The following is a 25,345-nucleotide window of genomic DNA, read 5'->3' as shown; positions in this document are numbered from 1 at the left end:
TATTTTTTATATTTACGATGTGTGTATACAGTGTGCATGTTTTGTGTATTTCTGTGTTATCTACAGTATATAATGATAGCCATTGCAAACACATTTTTGTTTTAAAACAATATGTTTGCTTTAGCATGGGTATTCCATTTGTATTCACCGTTTCGTTTAATTAGCTCTTAGTGTGTCCCCCTTTAAAATCACTTTCATTTTGTTATTTGCTCATTAAATGCATGCTCATTTGGGTAATTGCTTTGTTTTCGTTCTCCTTTTCCCTTTTTCCCTTTGTTTTCTTTTTTTTTGCCATCTCGAGTGGTGAGAGTGGGAACAGCAGCCTGGATTTCAGAAGCCATTCCTCATGGCTGCCATCTCAAAGCATTCCAGGGAAAGCTGCGGTGGCTACCATGCAGGGCCACTAATTTTTGGGTTTTGTGGCACCCACTATTCTCTCTCTCTCTGACTTTTATATCCCATTCCCCCCCCCCTTACAGGAGCTCCAGGTTCTCCTCCCCCTCCTTATTAAACCCTGACAACAACCCTGTGCTGTAGGTTAGGCTGAGAGGCTGTGACTCTCTGAAGGTCCCTCTGTGAGCATCATGGCTGAGTGAGGATTTGAACTCGGGTCTCCCAGGCCCTAATCCAGCACTCTATCCACTCCACGGCACTGCCTCTCTATTCACCTTGTTACAAACCGCAGTGTGGCTTGTGCAAAGAACAACGCAAGAATTGCCTAAATCGGGCATGTCCAACTCCCAAGAGAATGCAATCTACTCCCAGTATATAAAAAACTGGCATTATCATTGGAGGGAGGAGGAGCATGCATTTTTTGGGGGGGGGGAGGTTTGCCCAGAGTTGTTGAGCTTATTGGGGACAGAGGGACCTAGCTCCGGCAGCTACATTCCTTGCCCACAATCAAACAGGATGCCACAATCAACCTGGAAAACCCCAGAGATCTACCTGTAGATCGTGGCCGACCGGTTGGACATGTCTGGACTAAATGAATAAATAAATCCAGTTCTTACATACTGGCTGCTTTCCGTTGATGGGGTGGGGAGTCAGCAGTGTGATGCAGCAGCTAAAAAAGCCAATGCAATTCTGGGCTGCATCAATAGGAGTATAGCATCTAGATCAAGGGAAGTAATAGTACCACTGTATTCTGCTCTGGTCAGACCTCACCTGGAGTACTGTGTCCAGTTCTGGGCACCACAGTTCAAGAAGGATACTGACAAGCTGGAATGTGTCCAGAGGAGGGCAACCAAAATGGTCAAAGACCTGGAAACAATGCCTTATGAGGAACGGCTTAGGGAGCTGGGTATGTTTAGCCTGGAGAAGAGAAGGTTAAGGGGTGATATGATAGCCATGTTCAAATATATAAAAGGATGTCATATAGAAGAGGGTGAAAGGTTGTTTTCTGCTGCTCCAGAGAAGCGGAAACGGAGCATTGAATTCAAACTACAAGAAAGAAGATTCCACCTCAACATTAGGAAGAACTTCCTGACAGTAAGAGCTGTTTGGCAGTGGAATTTGCTACCAAGGAGTGTGGTGGAGTCTCCTTCTTTGGAGGTCTTTAAGCAGAGGCTTGACAGGCATATGTCAAGTATGCTTTGATGGTGTTTCCTGCTCGGCAGGGGGTTGGACTGGATGGCCCTTGTGGTCTCTTCCAACTCTATGATTCTATGATTCTATGAGTCTGTAGTACGGGGATATGATTCTGGAATGCCCTCCGAAATGCACTTTTCTCTCAGCCCACAGTTGCCCAACCTCCTTTGTTTTGTCTGCCGTGTTTCTTAGGAAGACGCAATCGATGGATGCTCAGTGTGTTGACAGAAACACCCCACGTCCTTCTGCCCACGAGTTATGCTAACTGTAACAGCACATGAAAATTCAGATCTATTAGACTGGCAAGCCATTGTGATTCGAAATGATAAGCCTGGGAGGCTGTGCTCACCCCACCGTTGTCCTCCTGCTATTAGGAATAATTGAGTTTTACAATTGCCCGTGCTAATGTTTGCCTCGTCTCCAGTTTTTTCTCTCCCTTTTTGCCATTATCCTGCATGCAAGGAGACAGCCTTGTGTATTAGTTATGTACTTTCTTGCTGTCGCTGGTCTTGATTAAAACTCCTTGATTAAAAGTCTGCTTTCGCTAATAGCTGTATGAAAGCCATTTTTCCCTCTGCTTTTTCTCTCCCCTTCGCCAGCAATCAAAGATGCTAAATGCTCCATCTGACACAACAGCGCATCTCCTTCCACAAAGAATATAATAGCCTGAACAATAAATGGAAAGCTGGGTTCCTTTTATAAATTGTTTTCCCATTATAACAAGAAAAAGAAAGAAAGAAGCAGTGTTGTAAATTACTCTGAACTGACCACATCATGCCAGCGGGGTTAAAATCCATTAATGTCTCATCCATTTGGAAATATGAGGATCGCAAATTTCATCGTTGCTTTTGGGCAAATGAATGAGAGTCGAAAGGAATTTCTATGGAAGGGATGTGATTTTCTGCAGTGTTCTGCTCCCCTTCCTACCCCAGTCGCTTCCCTTGGCATCTGACATCACGTAGAGTGGTACCTCGGAAGTCAAACGGAATCCGATCCAGAAGTCCGTTCGACTTTCAAAATGTTCAGAAACCAAGGTGCCGCTTCCGATTGGCTGGAGGAAATCAGCCCTGAGTGCTCACTGGAAGGACAGATCCTGAAGCTGAGGCACCAATACTTTGGCCACCTCATGAGAATAGTAGACTCCCTGGAAAAGACCCTGATGTTGAGAAAGATGGAGGGTACAAGGAGAAGGGGACGACAAAGAGATGGTTGGACAGTGTTCTCGAAGCTACGAACGTGAGTTTGACCAAACTGCAGGAGGCAGTGGAAGACAGGAGTGCCTGGCGTGCTCTGGTCCATGGACTCACGAAGAGTCGGACACGGCTAAACGACTAAACAACAACAACAATCCATTTGTACACACCCTATATGGGAAATATGTGTCAACTTGGCTGTTCAGTATCTAGACAATCAGCTTCTGCCATCCTAGCACTTCACCACCTCTCATCTAACCATAGTTCTTGGCATAGCTGTCAAGTTCTCCCCCCTTTTTTAAGGGAAATTCCCTTACGCTGAATAGACTCCCTCGCGAGAAAAGGGAAAACTTGACAGCTATGGTTCTTGGTAATGCTTACTCAACCCAAGTTTTCTTTGCTGTATATGCAGAGCCCTCCTTGCCCCTTAGCTGGAGTTGTTTTCCACTCTAAAAACCAGCATCAGGATCCTCCCAAAAGGAATCTTTTTTCCTCTTGTGCTCTTGTTTTGTGACACGGGTTTTGCGGAATTTCTACCTCTTTGTGTGTCAGGCAAAAGAGAGAAGGCAAAAGAGACAACCGTTATATCAATGCTGTATGATGATTGCGGCCAGCTCATCATATCTGGTCTTTCCAAATGGGCAGCCAATAGATGCCTTGCAGCCTCTGCCTTGAAGGCCTCATTGAGTTCAGGGGAAGAGACTGAAGACTCACTTTGAAGCCATAAGGCAATGTTCAAACGCTGCTTTGTCCCACCAGCTGTCCAGGCTCATGAATTCCGCCAACGAGCTTCAGAGTTACCTTACAAGAAGTTTTGAAACATGCTTTGGTTACAAAAAGGAGATAAACCGGTAAATATGATATCTTTAAGGTGATGAGGAATCTATTGAAAACAAATTCAATAGAGGCCATCAAGCCTAAATGAATGTTTTATTAGATATATAAATCTTGTGCTCCACTATTAAGTCCTGCTTGGATTTATTAAATTCTGTGTGCTTTGAGGAACACACTCGGATTGTAATAAAAAAGACGGATTGAATCTCATCAAATGTTAATAATCCTCAAGCAGGTCGATTAGATCTACTGCGATGGGGGGGGGGTGAATATTGGAAGCTCTAAAATTTGTTGGAAAACATTCGGCAATCAAATGCGGTGGGCATGAAGCTACGGTGGCTGCAAGGTATGAGGCTGGCAAGTTCCCCCACTTAATAATAATAATAATAATAATAATAATAATAATAATAATAATAATAATAATTTATTTATACCCCTCCCATCATTTCTGTCCCAATGGGAATCCAGCAAGCGGGATCCGAGTACGAGAGTTATCTCCCCTCCTTTTTTCCCCCAAGTGATTTTTATTCATTTTCCAAATACAAAATCACAAAAATGCAAAAACTTGAACAAGAAAACAAAACAAAACAAAAACAAAAATAAAACATATAAAAAGAAAAGCATCTCAAATCTTATATTATTTGCTTAACATTGTTGACTTCCTCAATTCCCCCCTCACTGGGTCCATTTTAAAATTCCAGTTAAGAAGTTTTCATCTTATAAAGTTATCTCCCCTCCTGTGGCTTCAAGCAGGTGGTGTACAGAAGCATTGCTGCCTTCTACTGTGGATGGAGATGGAGCAGAACCATCCTGGCTTGTAGCCATTGATAGCTAGTCCTCTCCTTCTCCATGAATTTGCCCGATCCTCTTTCGCTAAGTATTTGTAGCTCAGCTGCATTGTTTCCTTTTCTCTCTCCTTTTATTCCTTTTTCTTGTTCTGTTTGTTCTTCGAGGCTTGTAACTGCTTTCTCTCCCTATGTAACAAAATGAAACAAAGATGTGCTTGATGGCGGGAGGAAGCCGCCAAGGTTGATGGCCGTCACTGCTTCCTGTGGGAGAGAGTTCCGCAGTTTAACTCTGCACCGCATGAAGAGGTTTGCCCTTCACATTTGTTTACGTGGAACTTGCAGAGGAGAATTTGCTTAGGGATATGAATAAGAGACAATGCTAGTCCGTAGGGCCAAAGAAGAAGCACCACAGCTCGGCAGTGGAGCACCCATGGGCTCCCACAGAAGTAATTCTAGGACAGGCATCCCCAAACTTCGGCCCTCCAGATGTTTTGGACTACAATTCCCATCTTCCCCGACCACTGGTCCTGTTAGCTAGGGATCATGGGAGTTGTAGGCCAAAACATCTGGAGGGCCGCAGTTTGGGGATCCCTGTTCTAGGAGGAGGAGGGGGAGTTCCAGATCCGCAGTCTTCACATGACTGACTGCCATGGTGCTCAAGAAATGCAACAAAAGGAGAAGAGAGCTATCAATGGCTACTAGCCGTGATGGACAGACTTTGGCAGAAGAAATTGAAGAATTCTGTGCATTATGCTGGCAACACCAGCAGGCCATTTCCCCCGAAAGACGGAATATATTTATATGCACACGCTAACTGGACTTTCAGGCGGCAAATCATCCAAAGTAAGCAATACATTACAGCAAAACAGTAATAGAATTTATATATATATATATTTAAAAAAGCATGTGAGGGAAACAAACAGCACGCCCAGGACCTGGGACCATGCTAATGAATCCCATTATTCATCACTCTCTTAATGGCTCAGCCATGGATAACTTGCATAATTCAATTGTAAAGAGGCTTCATCGAAACAGATGGAGCCTGTCAGGACTTTAATGTGCACCAGTGTGCATTTCGCATGGCTAACCAGGCTGACGGGGCACTGCCCCACCCGTTTGAGAAACTGCACTCATCCTACCCAAATCCTGTTTTGTTGTTGTTGCTAACAACACACACACACACACACACACACACACACACACACACACACACACGCACACAGGGAGAGATTTCCCCTACAGATGCATTGCCTCAGGACACATGAAATGGAGTGCCGATCAAGGGAAGTAATAGGGCTGCTCTATTCTGCCTTGGTCTGACCCCCCTGGAGACCTGTGTCCAGTTCTGGTTACCACAGTTGAAGAATCATAGAATCATAGAATCATAGAATCGTAGAGGCAATTCTTTAAGCAGAGGCAATTCTGTCAAGCCTCTGCTTAAAGACCTCCAAGAAGGATATTGACAGCCTAGAACAGGCATCCCCAAACTGCAGCCCTCCAGATGTTTTGGCCTACAATTCCCATCATCCCTAGCTAAGAGGACCAGTGGTCAGGGATGATGGGAATTGTAGTCCAAAACATCTGGAGGGCCGAAGTTTGGGGATGCCTGGCCTAGAAGGTGCACGTAGGAGGGCCACCAAGATGGTCCAGGGTCTGGAAACCAAGCCTTATAAGGAAGAAGAGAAGCCTGGAGAAGAGACATGACAGCCATCTCTAAATGTCTAAAGGGCTGCCACATGCAAGATGAACCAAGCTGGTTTGCTACTGCTCCAGAAGGGAGGACTTGAACCAATGGCTTCAAGAAAGGAGATTCCAACTCAACATCAGGAAGAACTTGTGATGCAGCAGCTAAAAAAGCCAATGCAATTCTGGGCTGCATCAATAGGAGTATAGCGTCTAGATCAAGGAAAGTAATAGTACCACTGTATTCTGCTCTGGTCAGACCTCACCTGGAGTACTGTGTCCAGTTCTGGGCACCACAGTTCAAAAAGGATACTGCCAAGCTGGAACGTGTCCAGAAGAGGGCAACCAAAATGGTCAAAGGCCTGGAAACGATGCCTTATGAGGGACGGCTTAGGGAGCTGGGTATGTTTAGCCTGGAGAAGAGAAGGTTAAGGGGTGATATGATAGCCATGTTCAAATATATAAAATGATGTCATATGGAGGAGGGAGAAAGGTTGTTTTCTGCTGCTCCAGAGAAGCGGACACGGAGCAATGGATTCAAACTACAAGAAAGAAGATTCCACCCAAACATTAGGAAGAACTTCCTGACAGTAAGAGCTGTTTGGCAGTGGAATTTGCTACCAAGGAGTGTGGTGGAGTCTCCTTCTTTGGAGGTCTTTAAGCAGAGGCTTGACAGGCATATGTCAAGAATGCTTTGATGGTGTTTCCTGCTTGGCAGGGGGTTGGACTGGATGGCCCTTGTGGTCTCTTCCAACTCTATGATTCGATGATTCTAACTTTCTGACAGCAAGAGCTTCTTCAATGGTGGAATGGTCTCCTTCGGGAGGGGGTGGACTCTCCTTCCTTGGAGGTTTTCAAGCAGAGGTTGGATGGCCATCTGTCATGGGTGCTTTAGCTGAGATTCCTGCATTGCAGGGGGTTGGACTAGATGACCCTCGGGGTCCCTTCCAATTCTGCATTTCCATGCAGCTAAAATGCAGCCTGGCATGCACCTCTGGTGCCATAATGTCCTGTCCTCTGGTGCTATAATGTCCTGCGTTTCACACCATGAGCCGCTGGGAGTTACCGTTGGCTTTTGCAGGTCATCTTTGCTGTCCATGCTGACCACAAAAGGATGCCTTGCCCTTGCTCCATCTCGCTGGCATGCGGTGAAATTAAGAAAAGAGAAACGGCAGGAAACTGAGCTAACAAAACAAGTTCCCCAAAACACACTCACGCCCTGACATTTCCAAAGCAAAGCATAGTTCTCCTTCAGACGAAATTACTATTATTTCCATTAAGTGTGTCCTCCACCGGGGATGGCGATTTGCTTCGTTGGTTGATTTAAATCATCTCTCCCATCTCGTCGGCCTCCGAGCCCTGTACTCATGTTCCAGTCTCCATAGAAACAAGATGCGGTTGGTTTTCACTCAAATGCAACCATCAAAAGCGATGTGCTCCAGCGCTGCCTAAATAGCAGCTCCGCTCTGCAGACACACATGCCGGCGGGTTCCTTGAGAAGGCAATTGCTGCTTCCAGATCTTATCCCTCAAGAGAAGTGGCTATACCTCTCGGAAGGCGGAAGGGAGAGTGTTGTTCTGAGCAATCAACACAATACTTACCCCATGACATTAGGGCCCAGGGACGTTTCCCCGCGTGCTTTCATTATCATCATCAGTGCAAACCCATAGCTCCTCCAGGAAGCAGAAAACTGCCATGCTGGAAGGCCCACAGTGCTGGATCCCATCTCTCTGTGGGATGTAATCCACTGAGAGTAGTCAAATACAACATTCCTTGTTTTCCTAGAGTGGACATACAAGGGGATGTTTGGTCCAGCCAGTCAAAACTTCCTGTTCCTCCTGGCTGGAGCATCCTTCCTTTTGCATGTGATAGAAGGTGGGCTTGACCTAACCTGTCCAGGTAACAAAAGGACGAGTCACGTAGCACTCCTCTCTCCTTTTGACTTCCTGCTCTCAGCTAGCAGAAGCACTGGGATTATTCCCCATATGGGGTAGATCCACATGTACATATTTGTGACTAAGTCTGCCTTCAGGGATCCAACTGTGAACTGATGTGAGTAAACTTCTTTTATTGACTTTGAATAAGATGGTGGTGTCTTTATTCTTTTAAGAGGGATTCAAGGGAACTTACCAGGAACGTACAATTTAGTCTGAGACAGACTGAATTAGATAACAGCGAGAGACTCACACGAGCCTGCAACCAGCTATCTGCTGTGCGCGTGAGAAGGGGAATGTGTAACTCTGCTAAGTAAAGGAACTTGCTAGGGCAAGTTAGGAAGGATATTAATAAACAATATATCCTCTCCTGCCACCCTGAACATTCCTACAGTCTCAACTCTTTCCCTCTAAGCAAAAGCATCCTCTGGTCGGCCGGGGCAGCCAAGATTCTCTGAAGGTCATCTTTATGTAGGATCTAGGGATGTTGGTGCCACCTCACAGCCAGGACTCCCCAGTTATAGAATCTGCACACCTTCAGGAGCAACATAACCTCCACATGTGAGCATCTGATATACTAATGTACTTCTAGGCTGCATCAACAGAAGTCTTGCTTTCTGGTTTCCCATTGGGGCACCTGGTTGGCCACTGTGAGAATAGGATGCTGGACAAGGGGCAATAAATGTACTGTAACCCAAATCCTCATAAGATGGAGATGTGGTGGGTTTAAAGTGCAGTTTAAGCGATAAAAGGGGAGAAGGCAGCTTATTCTCCTTGCCCCCCAGCACACATCAAAATTACTCAGGCATCATAGACTGACTCCCCCAACTCACAGTGATATATTTTTAAAAGGGGTGGAAGTGACTTCCTGACCTCAGAGACTATATGTGGGAGTGGACTCCACTTAGGAAACAGCAAGGGAATCTGTTCATGTTCAGAAGTCCTCTCTCCTTTGCAAGCTAAGCAGGAAGCAGCTGGAATCTTAGGTATTTTAGCAAAGCTCAGTCAGTAGAGCACGAACTCTTAATCCTAGGATTGTGGGTTCAAATCCTGCATTGGGCAAAAGATTCCTGCATTGCAGGGGGTTGGCTTAGATGACCCTTGGGGTCCCTTCCAGCCCTACAGTTCTAGGATTCTATGAACTACAGCCCTCATTCTTCTTGGCTGATTACAATTAATGGATTCAGCATGTTCTCCTGCTTTTAAAGGGGATGCAACAACAGCCTGGGAGCTGCAGAGCATCAAGACACAAGTAGGAATCTAGGTACCATGGTTCTCCTGATACAGAGAGAATTTGCGCTGAAATCCTGACATGTTTTTCTGAGGGTCCGTCCAGAAGACAGATAGCAGGAGTCAGGTAGTAAAAAGCACCTGCTGCCACAAACTCCTGGTGTCAGCTCCTCGCTGAACAACTCAGACATGGTTTTGATAATTGCTAAAAAGGGGAGGACAATCTCAAGCGAGGTCTTTTTTGCAGTCTGCTGCACCGAGCTGGGTAATGCAATTCTTCCCAGAGACACTAAAACAGCAAATGAAGCCTGCAGATCTATTTTTGCTTTCTCTTATGTGGTGCATTATGAAGTGATGCTCTAGGTTCTGATAAACAGGTAAATAAATTTTACTTAAAAAAAAGAGAAAGAATAAGAAAACAGGCCAGTGCTACAAATTGCTTCCCAGAGTGTTTTCATCTTCAACAGAGATGGCAAATGCAAACAAGCCCAAACTTATTTTTATTCCCTGGTAATTCCCACATGGACGAGATCTGCAAGCAAGCTGCATTTGGGAGAAAACTATTCTGCTGATGTTGGCAGGTTCAGGAGGGAGAGGATGGCCGAAGCAAGGAGTTGGGAGAGACTGAAAGAGAGGCGGGGGGGGGGGTACTTAATAGAAAATTGGAGCATAAACAGGACCGGCACACACTCCAGTTGCCGCTAACACATTTTCACTCTCCGTTGATGGTGTGTTTTATGTTACTGTATTTTATTCAAAAAATGCAAGATGAGTTTTTGTTGAGACAAACCAAAACAGGGGGCGAGAAGAACCTGTTCCATGCTTGCAGTTTGCCTCCTTAAATCACAGGGAGGTAACATGAGGAAGAACTTTCTGATGGCAAGGGCTGTCGGATGGTGGAACAGACCCCCTCAGAAGCTGGTGGGCTCACCTTCTTTGGAGGTCTTTCAACAGAGGTCGAATGGCCATCTGCTGGGGATTCTTTAGCTGTGATTCCTGCATTGCAGGACCCCTTGGGGGTCCAGTCCAACTCTCCAATACTATGATTCTAGGTGTGATGTGATGAGCTTTTATTCATTTTATTTATTTCATAAAATCTGTACACCACTCCATCCATCCTCCCTTCCATCTGTCTGCCTGTTGCTCCCTTTCTCTGTAACTACTGTATCTCTGAATCTAAATAAATGGTAGATAGATTCAGAGATTCAGGTAGGTAGCCGTGTTAGTCTGATGCAGTCAAAATAAATGAAAACATTTGTTCAGTAGCACCTTAGAGACCAACTAAGTTTGTTCTGGGTATAAGCTTTCATTTGCATGCACACTTCTTCAGATACCTGCACACGAAAGCTTATACCCAGAACAAACTTAGTTGGTCTCTAAGGTGCTTCTGGACAATTTTTATTTATTTATTTCGACTGCGTCAGACCAACACAGCTACCTACCTGAATCTCTGAATCTATCTACCATCTATTCTTCTTCTTCTTTGGCGATCCCTCGTAGCCGAGTAAGATTGCCTTCCATAAAGACTGTTTTAGCAGTGAGTCCGCAAGTGACTGTGGAGGCCAATTCTGGATCCACACGTCCTTCCACAGTGGGGACATGAGTTTCCAGGTGGGAGTTGATCGCAGTGAGGGTTTGCCAAGCGTGCCTTCCTCTTAGCATGTTTTTTGTCTTTTGTTTATACTACATTTTTAAAGATTTGCCTTGAGAGAGTCTTTAAACCTCTTTTGTTGACCACCAGCATTACGCTTTCCATTCTGAAGTTGGGAATCTGCCATCTACCTACCAACCTACTTACCTCTCTGCTTGTTCTGCAATGAAGATACTTTTAGAATTAAATGGCAACCAACCCTCTCGTTCTTCTGGGTCTTCCAGCTGGCTTTTGTATTCCAAGGAAAACTTTCACTAAGATGCGACTGGTCCATGGTGAAAGTTATCTGCAGATCAACAGGCTGCCTGCCGTTTATTAATGGCTGGTTGAAGCGAAAGGCACCATTAAGCAGTATCTTCTTCCGAAACTTATGATATCCTGGGCTGGTTCTGGAACATTTATCCCACACCTCGCGGCAGCTGCTGCCTCACCTGCTTGAGCTAACATTTTCTCAGTGTGAAGGATGTGCCCTGTGAAGGGGGAAAAAAATCCTTCGTTCTGCTCGACCTTTAGAAATAGAGACAGATACCAGAAGGGTGCCGAGCCTTTCTCCACAGAGTTAACTTTGGTTTCGGCCAAATGGCTTCAAGTTACAAGAAAGGCGATTCCGATGAAGTATCAGGAAGAACTTTCTGACAGCAAGAGCTGTTTGATGGTGGAACGGTCTCCCTCAGGAGGTGGTGGACTCTCCTTCCTTGAAGGTTTCTAAGCAGAGGTTAGATGCCCATCTGTCATGGATGCATAGCTGAGATTTCTGCATTGCAGGGGGCTGGACTGGATGACCCTCAAGGCCCCTCCCAACTCTAAGATTCTACCTGCTCCGGATAGATCTTGGTTATAAAGCAAAATTGAGGAGAGTATGCCCTCCCCCGAGTAACTTGTTATATTCCCACAATGTAAATCCAGGAAACCCCAAAAGGAAATCTGCCTGGGAGGACGGGGAATGTGGGTGAATAGCCAGCTGTGAGCAAATCTCAGAATCTCCCATAAAACAAGATCCTGAATTATTCAAAGCAGCTCTAAAAAGAACTGAAAGATAGTTCATTGCGGTTGTTGTTTTGTGGGTGCCACTGCAGATGTCTCGCAGATGTATTTTAATTGTTAGATTGTTCTTTTAATCTGGTATGCTGCTTCTGTGCAGTGAGAAAAAATAATAAAGCTCATCTCATCCTAGATCATTTCCCACAGCTATGTCTCACTCTCCAAGGCCTTCCTTTGCTTACTGAAATATACTCGACGTCGAGAGTGAATTTCATGCTCCTTATTCAGCTCATAGTCATCAAGGAGAAGAAGAGAAGAATGCCCTTTTCCCCAAACCATCTGCTTATATACATTATTTACACAATGGGCCTTGCGTGATTGGCTACTTCAGGGCTACACCTGTGGGCCAATCAGTTTGTGGATTGACTTCTGCCAGCAGCCTGATTGGCTGCTCCTGCAGGCCAATCAGTTTGTGGATTGACTTCTGCCAGCAGCCTGATTAGCTGCTCCTGCAGGCCAATCAGGTTGCGGATTCACTTCTACCTGGAGTTGGATTGGGTGGCTCCTGGGGACCAATCAGACTGCTGATTCTGGATCCTATTGTTCTAGGCTTCAGCTCAGTACATAACACTTACATTAACCTCTGAGGAAATCTGTGCCCCCCCTTTGCCCATTAACCTTTTGAATTTTCCTGGTATTTGATAGCATTTCTGCCCCCAACTCTGGAGGCAGAGCACAGGCATTATGACAGGCCTCTCCTCCATGAAGTTGTCTACGCTGCTTTTAAAGTCAGCTAGGTTGGCAGCCATCCCTGCCTCCTGTGGGAAGGAGTTCCCTAGTTTAACCATGTGCTGTGTGGGGAAAAAATGGCTTTTTAAAATCTGCCCTGAAATCTTCCAAGATAATAATGCCCACTCACATCACAAAGAGCTCATCACCCACCTACTCTCAGCAGCCAGAAACATCATAGCCAGACACTGGAGAGACCTGTCAGGAGTAAGCATGAACCAGTGGTACCAAATAGCACGGGAAACAGCCTTATTAGAAACACTAACCAATAAACTGAAACTGACATGGGGGCAAATGGAAGAAGATGCCTTCACAGTGCCGGATTTACGTATAAGCTAAACAAGCTCTAGCTTAGGGCCCCACTCTCTTGGGGCCCCCTCAAAAAAATTAAAGGAAAAAAACTGGATATACATTTCCAAAATATAAGATAAAAAACAAATAAAATAAAACCTACATACAGCAACAGTGTTTTGTGTTGTGTAGGCTCCTATGTTCAACAATTGCTTTGATGAAATACATATTTTGTTATGTGCAAATGGCTTTAGATACCCATAAGGTCCATCAATTACCATATAGCATATAAAAAAAAAATCCTTCCAGTAGCACCTTAGAGACCAGCTAAGTTTGTTATTGGTATGAGCTTTCGTGTGCGTGCACACTTCTTCAGATGTGTATATCTGAAGAAGTGTGTACACACACAAAAGCTCGTACCAACAACAAACTTAGCTGGTCTCTAAGGGATGCAGGTGGTGCTGTGGGTTAAATCACTGAGCCTAGGGCTTGCCGATCAGAAGGTCGGTGGTTCGAATCCCTGTGATGGGGTGAGCTCCCATTGCTCGGTCCCAGCTCCTGCTAACCTAGCAGTTCAAAAGCACGTCAAAGTGCAAGTAGATAAATAGGTACCACTCCAAGCGGGAAGGTAAACAGCGTTTCTGTGCGCTGCTCTGGTTTGCCAGAAGTGGCTTTGTCATGCTGGCCACATAACCTGGAAGCTGTACGCCAGCTCCCTCGGACAGTAAAGCAAGATGAACGCCGCAACCCCAGAGTCGTCTGAGACTGGACCTAATGGTCAGGGGTCCCTTTACATTTTAAGGTGCTACGGGAAGGAATTTTTAAATTTTGTTTCAACTACGGCAGACCAACACGGCTACCAATTATAACCATAACAATAACAATGATAATTTATTATTTATACCCCGCCCATCTGGCTGGGTTTTCCCAGCCACTCTGGGCAGCTTCCAACAAAAGTATTAAAATACAATAATCTATTAAACATTAAAAGCTTCCCTAGCTGCATATAGCATACATTCAATGTTGTGACGTGGGGTTTGTGATTTCAGCTCTCTTGACATAACATGCTGGAGACAGTTCTCTAGTAACAGCTCTTTATTAAAGTGAACAAGACTGAAGACTGAGGAGAGGAAAGCTACATTTATAGGGACAGGGGACTAGCTAGGAAGGGATACATTTTGGAGGGAACAATATCAAGCAATCACAGTGCTGCCTTTTAGAGGAAACCAATAAGACAGAGGATCCAAATACAGCAGCTTAAATGAACCAATAGTAGCTGTACCCTCTGGAACCAAAAGGCAATTACTTTATCCTAATGCAAATACAGACAATAATAATACAGATATAAAATCCTTTGACTCAATACACAACACCCCTCCCCCCCTAGTGAGCACAGCAGACGTAATCCCTCAGGTACTGTGGGGTCCTACAACTTCTACCTGATCTCCTGACAACAGGTGTTGCAGGTTCTGGATTGGGTGTTACCTGTGGTGGAGGGGCTGCTATAGGGGTTTCGTCAGGAACAGATGGAGTCCCAGACATCTCAGGGTCCCCGACCTGTACCTCGTCATCCTGAGGACTAGCAGACCCTGGTTCATTTCCTGAAGCCCCTGGTGACTGCACCTCTGGGCCATCTTCACTCTGGTCTCGCAGCTGTGCGTCATTAGCCAGGGATGAATTATCCTCAGTCTGTAAATTCTCTGCATCTGACTCCTCCCTGCTGAGCGCCCGGCGCCTCAGCTGATCTATATGTCTCTTCCAAACTTGCCCATTTTCCAAGGTCACATAATAGGACACAGGTCCACTAGCCCGGGTGATCACACCGGCCACCCACCGCGGACCTCGTGAATAGTTCCTCACCCAGACCAGATCTTCAGGGGCGAGATACCTTGTTGTGTCAGTCTCAGCCTGGGGGGTTGCTCTTGAATTACGGTTTGGCATTTTATCTGGGTGGACATAATCCAGCACCGTTACCAGTCTTCTACCTAAGAGCAGCTCGGCTGGCGACTTGCCCGTCGCAGTACACGGCGTCGCATGCTGCAAAAATAACATTCGTGCAATGCGAGCCGACCAGTTACCCTCCATTAAGCGCGCAATGGATTCTTTGGCTGTTCTTACCATGCGCTCAGCCTGCCCATTGGAGGATGGGTGAAAGGGCGCGGATGTGACCCCTCTTATAAAGTTATCAGCCAAGAATGCCCTGAATTCTTGGGATACAAAAGCTGCCCCATTATCTGATACAATGGTCTCAGGTAACCCGTGGGTAGCAAACAGCTGCCTCAACACCTTGATTACGGCAGCTGATGCCATGCTAGGGACCATCGCCACTTCTAACCATTTGGAATATGCATCAACGATAACCAAAAAGACCTTCCCTTGGAATGGCCCAGCAAAATCTATGTGCAGCCGGCTCCAGGGAGTCCTGGACTGCTCCCACCAGTGGACTGGTGCTCTGGCCACTTCTGGCCGCACCTCTTGGCATGCCTTGCATGTTCGTACCCATTGTTCTATGTTCTGGTCCATTCCAGGCCACCACACATAACATCGGGCTAGCGACTTCATCCTGACCATTCCCGGGTGTCCCATGTGAAGCGTCTCAAGAACCCTGTTTCTCAGTGGTGCTGGGATGATCACCCTATCTCCCCATAGGAGACAACCCTTATGCATGGACAATTCGTGCTGCCTTGTCGCATAAGGCCTGAATTTTTCTTCATGCGGACCACCTGGCCACCCCCTCCCCACCCAAGTGAGCACACGGGAGAGAACAGCATCTTTCCTAGTTTTCTCAGCTATATCCGTAGCTGTTACAGGAGCCCCCGGAAGTGTTTCTAGCATCATAATGTGCTCCGCAGGAGCAGGATCCTCATTGCTCCCGCCAGGAAGGGGCAATCGACTCAGCGCATCAGCATGGCACAACTGTTTCCCCGGCACATGGGTCAAGGTGTACTGGAACCCATTCAGGAATATTGACCAACGCAACATTCTGGGGGAGAGAATTTGTGGCGTTTGTTTGTTTGGGTTGAACAACCCTAACAGTGGTTTGTGGTCCGTTTCAATGGAGAAATGGCGACCGTACAAATAATCATAGAACCTTTTGATTCCGGACACAATAGCCAGTGCCTCTTTATCAATTTGAGCATAGTTGCGCTCTGTGGGCGACAACGTACGGGAATAGAAAGAGATGGGCTTTTCCGACCCATCCGGTTCCCTATGACTCAGCACAGCCCCCACACCGTATTGAGAGGCATCACATGCCAGGACCAGCGGCTTTGACTCATCATAATGAGCAAGGACGCTCCTGCTACTCAGCATTCCTCGCAAGGAGTCAAAAGCCTTCTGCTGCTCCCGCCCCCATCGCCACACATTCTTTTTCTGCAATAGTCTATGTAATGGTTCAGCTACCGAAGCTTTCTGGGGTAAGAACGAATGATAAAAGTTAATAAGTCCCAGGAATGACTGCAACTCCGTCTTGTTCTGTGGTCGTGGTGCCTCGATGATGGCCTTAATCTTAGCATCTGTGGGGTGGATGCCTGATGCATCAATTTTAAACCCCAAGAAATCCACAGTTGGCACCCCAAAACTGCATTTTTCTTTTTTCAGTTGCAACCCCACCTCCTTGAACTTGAGCAACACTGCACGGACACGCGCAACCAGTTCCTGTGGGTCTTTTCCAGCAATCAAAACGTCATCAAAAAATGGCAAGACCCCCGGCAGACCTCTTAACAGGCGTTCCATGAGCCCTTGAAAAATCCCTGGGGCCACACAAACTCCGAACTGTAATCTGTTAACTCTGAACGCCCCTTTATGTGTGACAATAGTCTGTGCTTCCGCTGATTGTGGGGTTACTGGCAGCTGTTGGTAAGCTTGTGCCAGGTCAATTTTGGCGAACACCTTGCCCCCAGCCAGTTTAGCCAACAGATGTGATACGACTGGAATGGGGTATGAGTTTCCCCTGAGTGCCTTATTGATAGTACATTTGTAATCTGCACATATCCTGACTTCCCCATTTGCTTTAAGGGGCGTGACGATTGGAGTCTCCCACTTAGCAGAGTCCACGGGTGAGAGAACTCCCTGCTTGACCAATTTATCCAGCTCTGCCTCGATCTTGGGTTGCAGTGCAAATGGCACTCGCCTTGGTTTGAGTCGGATTGGGGCCACACCGGGGTCCAACTCGAAGTCAACTGGGGGCCCTTTATAACAACCCAGTTTTCCATTAAAGAGACCAGCAAATTCCTTGCATAATGCCTCGCTCATCTCAGGGCAGGTTTGGATTGAATTAAGCCCTGAGATACTCAGTCCCAGGGCAGGGAACCAGTCAGTGCCCAGGAGACTGGGGCGACTGCCCTTCGCAATCACCAGTTTGAGTACAGCCTGTTTGTCCCGGAACTGTACTCTCACGGCACACATTCCCATAACATGGATGCGGCCTGCTGAGTACGACTGCAAGGTTGCCGGGAAGGGCTCCAGAGGGGGCAACTTACCCCTGGGGAAGAATGTCTTCGCGGTCTGGTCCGACACGATGGTGAATGCAGATCCGGAGTCCACCTCCATGTCGCACTGCTGACCCTCAATCTTCACCTTGACGTGTGCCTTGCCTTGCGCTGGAAACTGCACGGCCCTCCCGTTGATCTCCGTTACGTAGTGGCAGTCCTTTAGAAAACGAGTTGCTGTGGGCGGTCTGCGATGCTCCAGTCTAGGTGCTCCTGTTGCTCCCGACGCCGCCGATCTACAGACCCTGGCGATGTGACCCGTCTTTCCGCACGTCCGGCACATAGCATCCCTGAAACGACAACTCTTCCACTCATGGTTTCCGCCACAACCTGGGCAACTGCCTCGGCGATCTTTGTGCACTGTGCAGGCCTGACGCACCAACTCGACCCCACGGACTGGGCTCTGGCTCGGAGTAGCCTCTAGCTCGTCCATGGCATGCGCAACTTCTATCTGTGGCTTAGTGGCCTTGCGCCTGGCATCAAGCTCCTCTCTTTCATAATTCTCCGTGGCGGTGGCCTCCTTCAAGGCTGAAGCAAGGGTAACCTCTTCTTTAGCCACGATGCGTCTTCTGGCTTTCTTGCTGCTCAGACCACCAATAAACCGATCCAGGAGAGTCTCTTCCAGATTTTGGAAGCCGCAGTGCTGAGCGAGCTTCCGGAGTTCAGCCAGAAATGTGGATACAGACTCCCCAGCATGCTGCTGCCTCTTATGGAACTCCATCCACCGGGCCATCTTGGTCTCAGTAGGCGCCAAGTGGCTTGTTAGGCAGGCAAGAATATCTTTGAGAGATGTCTCACTCAGCTTCGCTGGAGCAAGTAATGCCTTGGCCAGCTTGAAGGTCTCGGGCCCACAGTAGCTCAGGAATGTGGCCCTTCTTTTGCTGGCATCGGTGATCCCTTGAGCCACTGCAAAGAACTCGAAGCGTTCGACGTAGTCTTCCCATGTGTGGGGCTCTGATGGCTGGAAGGGCTCCAATACCCTTGGACTCTCCATTGTCCTAGCGGGCAGGGTCGTCTTCTCAGCTGGCCAGTGAGTCTTGTTCTAAGCTGCAATCCGGACTCTGAGGCAGGGCTGTGATTAACCGCTCCTCAGCATTCCGGATCCCACCTTCGTCGCCAGTTGTTGTGACGTGGGGTTTGTGATTTCAGCTCTCTTGACACAACATGCTGGAGACAGTTCTCTAGTAACAGCTCTTTATTAAAGTGAACAAGACTGAAGACTGAGGAGAGGAAAGCTACATTTATAGGGACAGGGGACTAGCTAGGAAGGGATACATTTTGGAGGGAACAATATCAAGCAATCACAGTGCTGCCTTTTGGAGGAAACCAATAAGACAGAGGATCCAAATACAGCAGCTTAAATGAACCAATAGTAGCTGTACCCTCTGGAACCAAAAGGCAGTTACTTTATCCTAATGCAAATACAGACAATAATAATACAGATATAAAATCCTTTGACTCAATACACAACATTCAACACAAAAAAACAGTGGCAATTTGTTGTTGGCAAAGCTGGACAGCTGGACATATAAATGGCCCCATGACCTTCAGGAGTTTAGGGCCTCATCCATCCTAAATCTGGCCCTGGTTGTAGCCATCATGGCGGGTCGGCATTGAAAGCCTTCTCCCCCCCTAATTTCCCCCTCAATGCCCTTTGTTGGTTAGGATGTAAATCTGCCCCCTCGCAACGCTCTTTTTCTGGCATTAGCCTCCCTCCCTCCCTCCCTCCCTCCCTCCTTCTGCGTTATATCCCATCAATTCTGGACATGAAGATATTCTGTTTGAATTGCTTGAATGCTATCTCCGTTCAACTTCGGTGCGTGACCTTTCCACTGGGATCCAGCCATTACACTGAAGGCTCTATTCAGCGGGATTGTTCGATGCACTTGAACATGGCACTGCAAATGAGAGATAGGGCTCCTGCTCTGGAATTCACACCCCCTTTTCTCTCTCCTGGTGACTCACGGTGCTAACAGGCTGCTCTCCTTCTCCTGATCTCAGTATTAGAAGTGCAGTGCCCAAAGCTCGCCCCTGCTTGAATATTCACAGGACCCTGGAGGGTCCCCCTCCTGCGTCCCTGCCATAGAGGGGAGCCGGCCTGGAGATATTTATACAGAAGGTCAGGGTCAGAGCTGACTAAATCAATAGAGGAAAGCTGGAAAATGAAAGCAGGGTATTGATGAAGGCACAAAAAGAAGAGTGTGCTGGATTAGGTCAAATGGATTCATTTTCCGTTCCCACAGTGGCCAAACAAATGCCCATCACCAAACCCTCCAAGTGTCCCTATTTTCCAGGAACAGTCCTGAATTTACAGAAGCTGTCCTGGTTCCTGATTTGATCCCCAAATGTCCTGTTTTTCCGTAAAGGTAAAGGGACCCCTGACCATTAGGTACAGTTGTGAACGACTCTGGGGTTGCGGCGCTCATCTCGCATTATTGGCCAAGGGAGCCGGCATACAGCTTCCGGGTCATGTGGCCAGCATGACAAGCTGTTTCTGGCGAACCAGAGCAGCGCACGGAAACGCCGTTTACCTTCCCGCCGGAGCGGTCCCTATTTATCTACTTGGGCTTTGATGTGCTTTCGAACTGCTAGGTGGGCAGGAGCTGGGACTGAGCAACGGGAGCTCACCCCGTTGCGGGGATTTGAACCGCCGACCTTCTGATCGGCAAGCCCTAGGCTCAGTGGTTTAACCCACAGCGCCACCTGGGTCCCACTTTGGACATGTTTTTCCTTAGGACATCGCTATTTTCATTGGAGAAATGTCAGAGGGTATGGAAGACCACAAGTAGGATTCAAACACAAGAGAGCTTTCTCCGCTTGTGGTTTCCATCAACTGTTATTCAGAAGCATCCAAGTCTTCTCCAGGCGGCACGGGAAACTTCTCTAACAGATTTAGGGTGCAGGGCAGGAAGAAGTGGGGGGGGGTATCCTGTTGTGCGCGGACTTCTTGCAATGAGAAAACGCTTACAGAGCACTTAGTCAGATGTAACCCTTTGATTCTTCCTCTAAAGGCTGATTTGCCTTCTCAGAAACAAACAAAGAATGTGGCACAGTCCTGGCCAACTGCACAATTTCAAAACACAACTGCAAAGATCACACCGCTTCTGGCCCCTCCCCTCCTGTTTTCTGTGTGAGCAGATTCTGCACACAAACCTTGAAGGGCAGTCAACCCCTTTGCCTTACTGCTGCTGTTTTAAAGCAGTAGAGCAGGTCTGTATTGCATCTCCATCCCCACCCTCCTTTCTTTTCTCTCTCCCTTTCTCCCTTTCTCTCTCTATCTCTTTTATCACTTCATTTTCACAACTGAAATTTAATGAATGAATGAATGAATGTTGGCCACCTTGAAATATGTAAAGGACTGTCCCATGGTTGCAGGGAACCAGGTAGAGGGCCTTCTCGGTGGTGGCGCCCGCCCTGTGGAACGCCCTCCCATCAGATGTCAAAGAGGAAAACAGCTACCAGATTTTTAGAAGACACCTGAAGGCAGCCCTGTTTAGGGAGACTTTTGATGTTTAATAGATTATTTTATTTCATTTTTCTGTTGGAAGCCGCCCAGAGTGGCTGGGGAAACCCAGCCAGATGGGTGCGGAATAAATAATAAATTATTATTATTAGATGGAGAAAACCTATTTTCTGCGGCTCCATAGAGTAGGATGCAAAGCAATGGATTCAAGTGACAAGAAAGGAGCATCCAACTTTATATCAGGAATATTTTCTGACAGTACTAGATGTTCAACATTGGAACGGATGACATAGAAAGATGGTGGACTCCCCTTGAAATGGGTTCTTGCCTGACAGGGGGTTGAATAAATGACCCTTGGGGGTCCCTTCTATGATTCTCTGTTGGGTTGGGACTCATAAAGATACGCTTCTCGTGAGAAATGTTTGGGTCGAATCCTGGTGCCTTTGCCATTCTGCTCTGCAGCCTCCAGCCTGGAGTCTTTGCTCCTCTCTTTGCTCCGGCGATCCTTGAAGCGGGCGATTGAAATTCTGGCCCTGTGCTCTGCACATTCCTTGCCAGAGAGCCCCATTCATCAGAACTTCCTTGTTCTGGTTCAATTAAATTCTATAGCACTCGGAGGTGATGTAGCACCAGCCCTGGTGTGGAATTTCAATGCCGCCGACGCTCTTGTAAATACACGGCTGAGGATAAATTGGCCATCAGTGGCGCTAAGAGGAGGCGCAGAAAGTGTGTGACTACAGCTTGGTTTTATATGCTTGGAAGAGGGCGAGCCATTGCCAAGGACCTGGGCAATGTTGTTGAGCCTGGCAAGAAGCGGGCAGGATTTGGTTTTTTTTAAAAAAATGTAAATATATATAAACATAAAATAAATTCTGCTTTGCATTGGATGTTTTCAAGCAATGTTTTGGGACAGACTGGGAGATCTTGCTTGGATCACTACATTTAAAGCTATATGTGTAGGTATTCAGATATATTTTCTTCCATCTCAGAAGTGGAGAGTGGGGCTGGAAAAAGAAATGCTTTTCTCCCACCTTAAAGCTGGGAATTGGCTTGATTATTTATTTGATTTATTGACCACCTAATGCAAAAAATAGAAGTCTCCAGGCAACTTGCAAACAGAATACAGAGTCGACAAACTCTGTATTTTATTCAGTGCAGGAATAAAACAACAACGCCAAGAACCACAATCGTCCAAATAAGAATGAAAATCTGCTGCTCCTCCTCATCCTGGAGAGTAGTGACTAGTGGGGTGCCACAGGGGTCTGTCTTGGGCCCAGTCTTATTCAACATCTTTATCAATGACTTGGATGATGGGCTTGAGGGCATCCTGAGCAAGTTTGCAGACGACACCAAATTGGGAGGGGTGGCTAATACCCCAGAGGACAGGATCACACTTCAAAATGACCTTAACAGATTAGACAACTGGGCCAAAGCAAACAAGATGAATTTGAACAAGGAGAAATGTAAAGTACTACACTTGGGCAAAAAAAATGAAAGGCACGAATACAGGATGGGTGACATCTGGCTTGAGAGCAGTACATGTGAAAAGGATCTAGGAGTCTTGGTAGACCACAAACTTGACATGAGTCAACAGTGTGATGCAGCAGCTAAAAAAAGCCAATGCAATTCTGGGCTGCATCAATAGGAGTATAGCATCTAGATCAAGGGAAGTAATAGTACCACTGTATTCTGTTCTGGTCAGACCTCACCTGGAGTACTGTGTCCAGTTCTGGGCACCACAGTTCAAGAAGGATACTGACAAGCTGGAACGTGTCCAGAGGAGGGCAACCAAAATGGTCAAAGGCCTGGAAACGATGCCTTATGAGGAACGGATTAGGGAGCTGGGTATGTTTAGCCTGGAGAAGAGAAGGTTAAGGGGTGATATGATAGCCATGTTGAAATATATAAAAGGATGTTATATAGAGGAGGGTGAAAGGTTGTTTTCTGCTGCTCCAGAGAAGCGGACACGGAGCAATGGATTCAAACTACAAGAAAGAAGATTCCACCTCAACATTAGGAAGAACTTCCTGACAGTAAGAGCTGTTTGGCAGTGGAATTTGCTACCAAGGAGTGTGGTGGAGTCTCCTTCTTTGGAGGTCTTTAAGCAGAGGCTTGACAGGCATATGTCAAGAATGCTTTGATGGTGTTTCCTGCTTGGCAGGGAGTTGGACTGGATGGCCCTTGTGGTCTCTCCCAACTCTATGATTCTATGATTCTATGCTTTACATGAGATGTTTTGGAGCAACCCTTTGAGGCTGGCTGGTAGACCTTGCCACGTTTAAAGTCTTGTGTGTGTGTGTGTTCAGGACTTTAAAAGAAACTGTGTTGTACCTCAGAAGATGGGAGTGGGCATGGAGAGGCAGCGAAATGCAGTGGGGCACGTGAGTGTTGTACTAGGACCTGGGAGGCCAGGGTTCGAATCTCCACTTGGCCACAAAGCCCCCATCTCTCAGCCTAGTCTACCTCACAGGGCTGTGGTGAGGTTGAAATGGGGAGGGGGAGAACCAGGTATGCCACCTTGAGGTCCTTGGGAGGAAAGGTGGTATGTGAATGTAATAATGAAGCACGGGGGGTTGGACTAGATGAGCCTCAGGGACCCTTCCAACTCTACAATTCTATGATTCTGTGAAATACCGGTAAATGAGATGGAAAGGAAAATTGTCCTCCCCTGCCCCCCAATCTAGGAAAGGCTTGATAGTTTATTGCAGTCATAGGCAAACTCGGCCTTCCATATGTTTTGGGCCTACAACTCCCATCATCCCTGACCACTGGTCCTGTTAGCTAAGGATGATGGGAGTTGTAGTCCCAAAACATCTGGAGGGCCGAAGTTTGCCTATGCCTGGTTTATTGATTTGATTTATTAGTCACCTAATGCAAAAATAGGCACCCTGCAAGCAGAATAAAAAGTACAGAGTGGAAGAAAATTATCAACCACTAATAGGTAAAGGGCCCCCTGACCGTCAGGTCCAGTCGTGTCCGACTCTGGGGTTGTGGTGCTCATCTCGCTCTATTGGCTGAGGGAGCCAGCGTTTGTCCGCAGACAGCTTCCGAGTCATGCGGCCAGCATGACAAAGCTGCTTCTGGCAAACCAGAGCAGCACACGGAAACGCCGTTTACCTTCCCGCCAGAGCGGTCCCTATTTATCTACTTGCACTTTGATGTGCTTTCGAACTGCTAGGTGGGCAGGAGCTGGGACCGAGCAACGGGAGCTCACCCCGTTGCAGGGATTCGAACCGCCGACCTTCTGATCAGCAAGCCCTAGACTCTGTGGTTTAACCCACAGCGTCACAGCAACAACAAGAACCGCCATCCACACAGAAGATAGAGATGTTAGAGATATAAATTCTCCCAACCCAGGCAAGCTTCCTGGAGAAGCTCAATACCCAGAGATTGTGAAAAGTGACATCTCCACCAGCCCCGCAACATCTGGCACACAGGATGCATGTCACAAGCGGTGACGCATTTTTCTGACAGCCAAAGATGTTGCCAGGGGTGTCAGGAGGAAATGAAGAGGGTTGTGGTGCCAGAATATAACATTCTTCCCCGTGAATTTGTCTAATTTTCTTTTAAACCTCATTGAGGTTGGTGGAGGAGACCAGAATGCAAAGCCTCACTCGGCCATGAAGGCTCCCTGGATGACCTTGGTTGATAACCAGTCGCCTTCGATCTGTCTAGCCTGCCACCTAGGGCTGTTGGGGGGATCAAATGGGGAGAGGGAGAACCATGCATGCCACCTTAGGGTCCTTGGAAGGAAAGAAGCTGGCATAGAAATGCCCTCAAGCCAATAAGTAAATGTGACACATGGGTGCTGATGGAGCAGCGGATAGTTAAACTATGGAACTCCCTCCCACAGGAGGCAGAGACGTTGAGTCGGAATCTCCTTTCTTGTTACTGGAAGCCACTGGTGCAAGTCCTAGATCAAGGGAAGTAATAGTACCACTGTATTCTGCTCTGGTCAGACCTCACCTGGAGTACTGTGTCCAGTTCTGGGCACCACAGTTCAAGAAGGATACAGTACTGACAAGCTGGAACGTGTCCAGAAGAGGGCAACCAAAATGGTCAAAGGCCTGGAAACGATGCCTTATGAGGAACGGCTTAGGGAGCTGTGTATGTTTAGCCTGGAGAAGAGAAGGTTAAGGGGTGATATGATAGCCATGTTCAAATATATAGAAGGATGTCATATAGAGGAGGGAGAAAGGTTGTTTTCTGCTGCTCCAGAGAAGCGGACACAGAGCAATGGATTCAAACTACAAGAAAGAAGATTCCACCTAAACATTAGGAAGAACTTCCTGACAGTAAGAGCTGTTCGGCAGTGGAATTTGCTGCCAAGGAGTGTGGTGGAGTCTCCTTCTTTGGAGGTCTTTAAGCAGAGGCTTGACAGGCATATGTCAAGAATGCTTTGATGGTGTTTCCTGCTTGGCAGGGGGTTGG

Source organism: Zootoca vivipara, chromosome 1 (genome assembly GCF_965207765.1).
Source record: "Zootoca vivipara chromosome 1, rZooViv2.hap1.1, whole genome shotgun sequence".
Lineage (NCBI taxonomy): Eukaryota > Metazoa > Chordata > Lepidosauria > Squamata > Lacertidae > Zootoca > Zootoca vivipara.
This window is presented reverse-complemented; position numbering follows the sequence as displayed.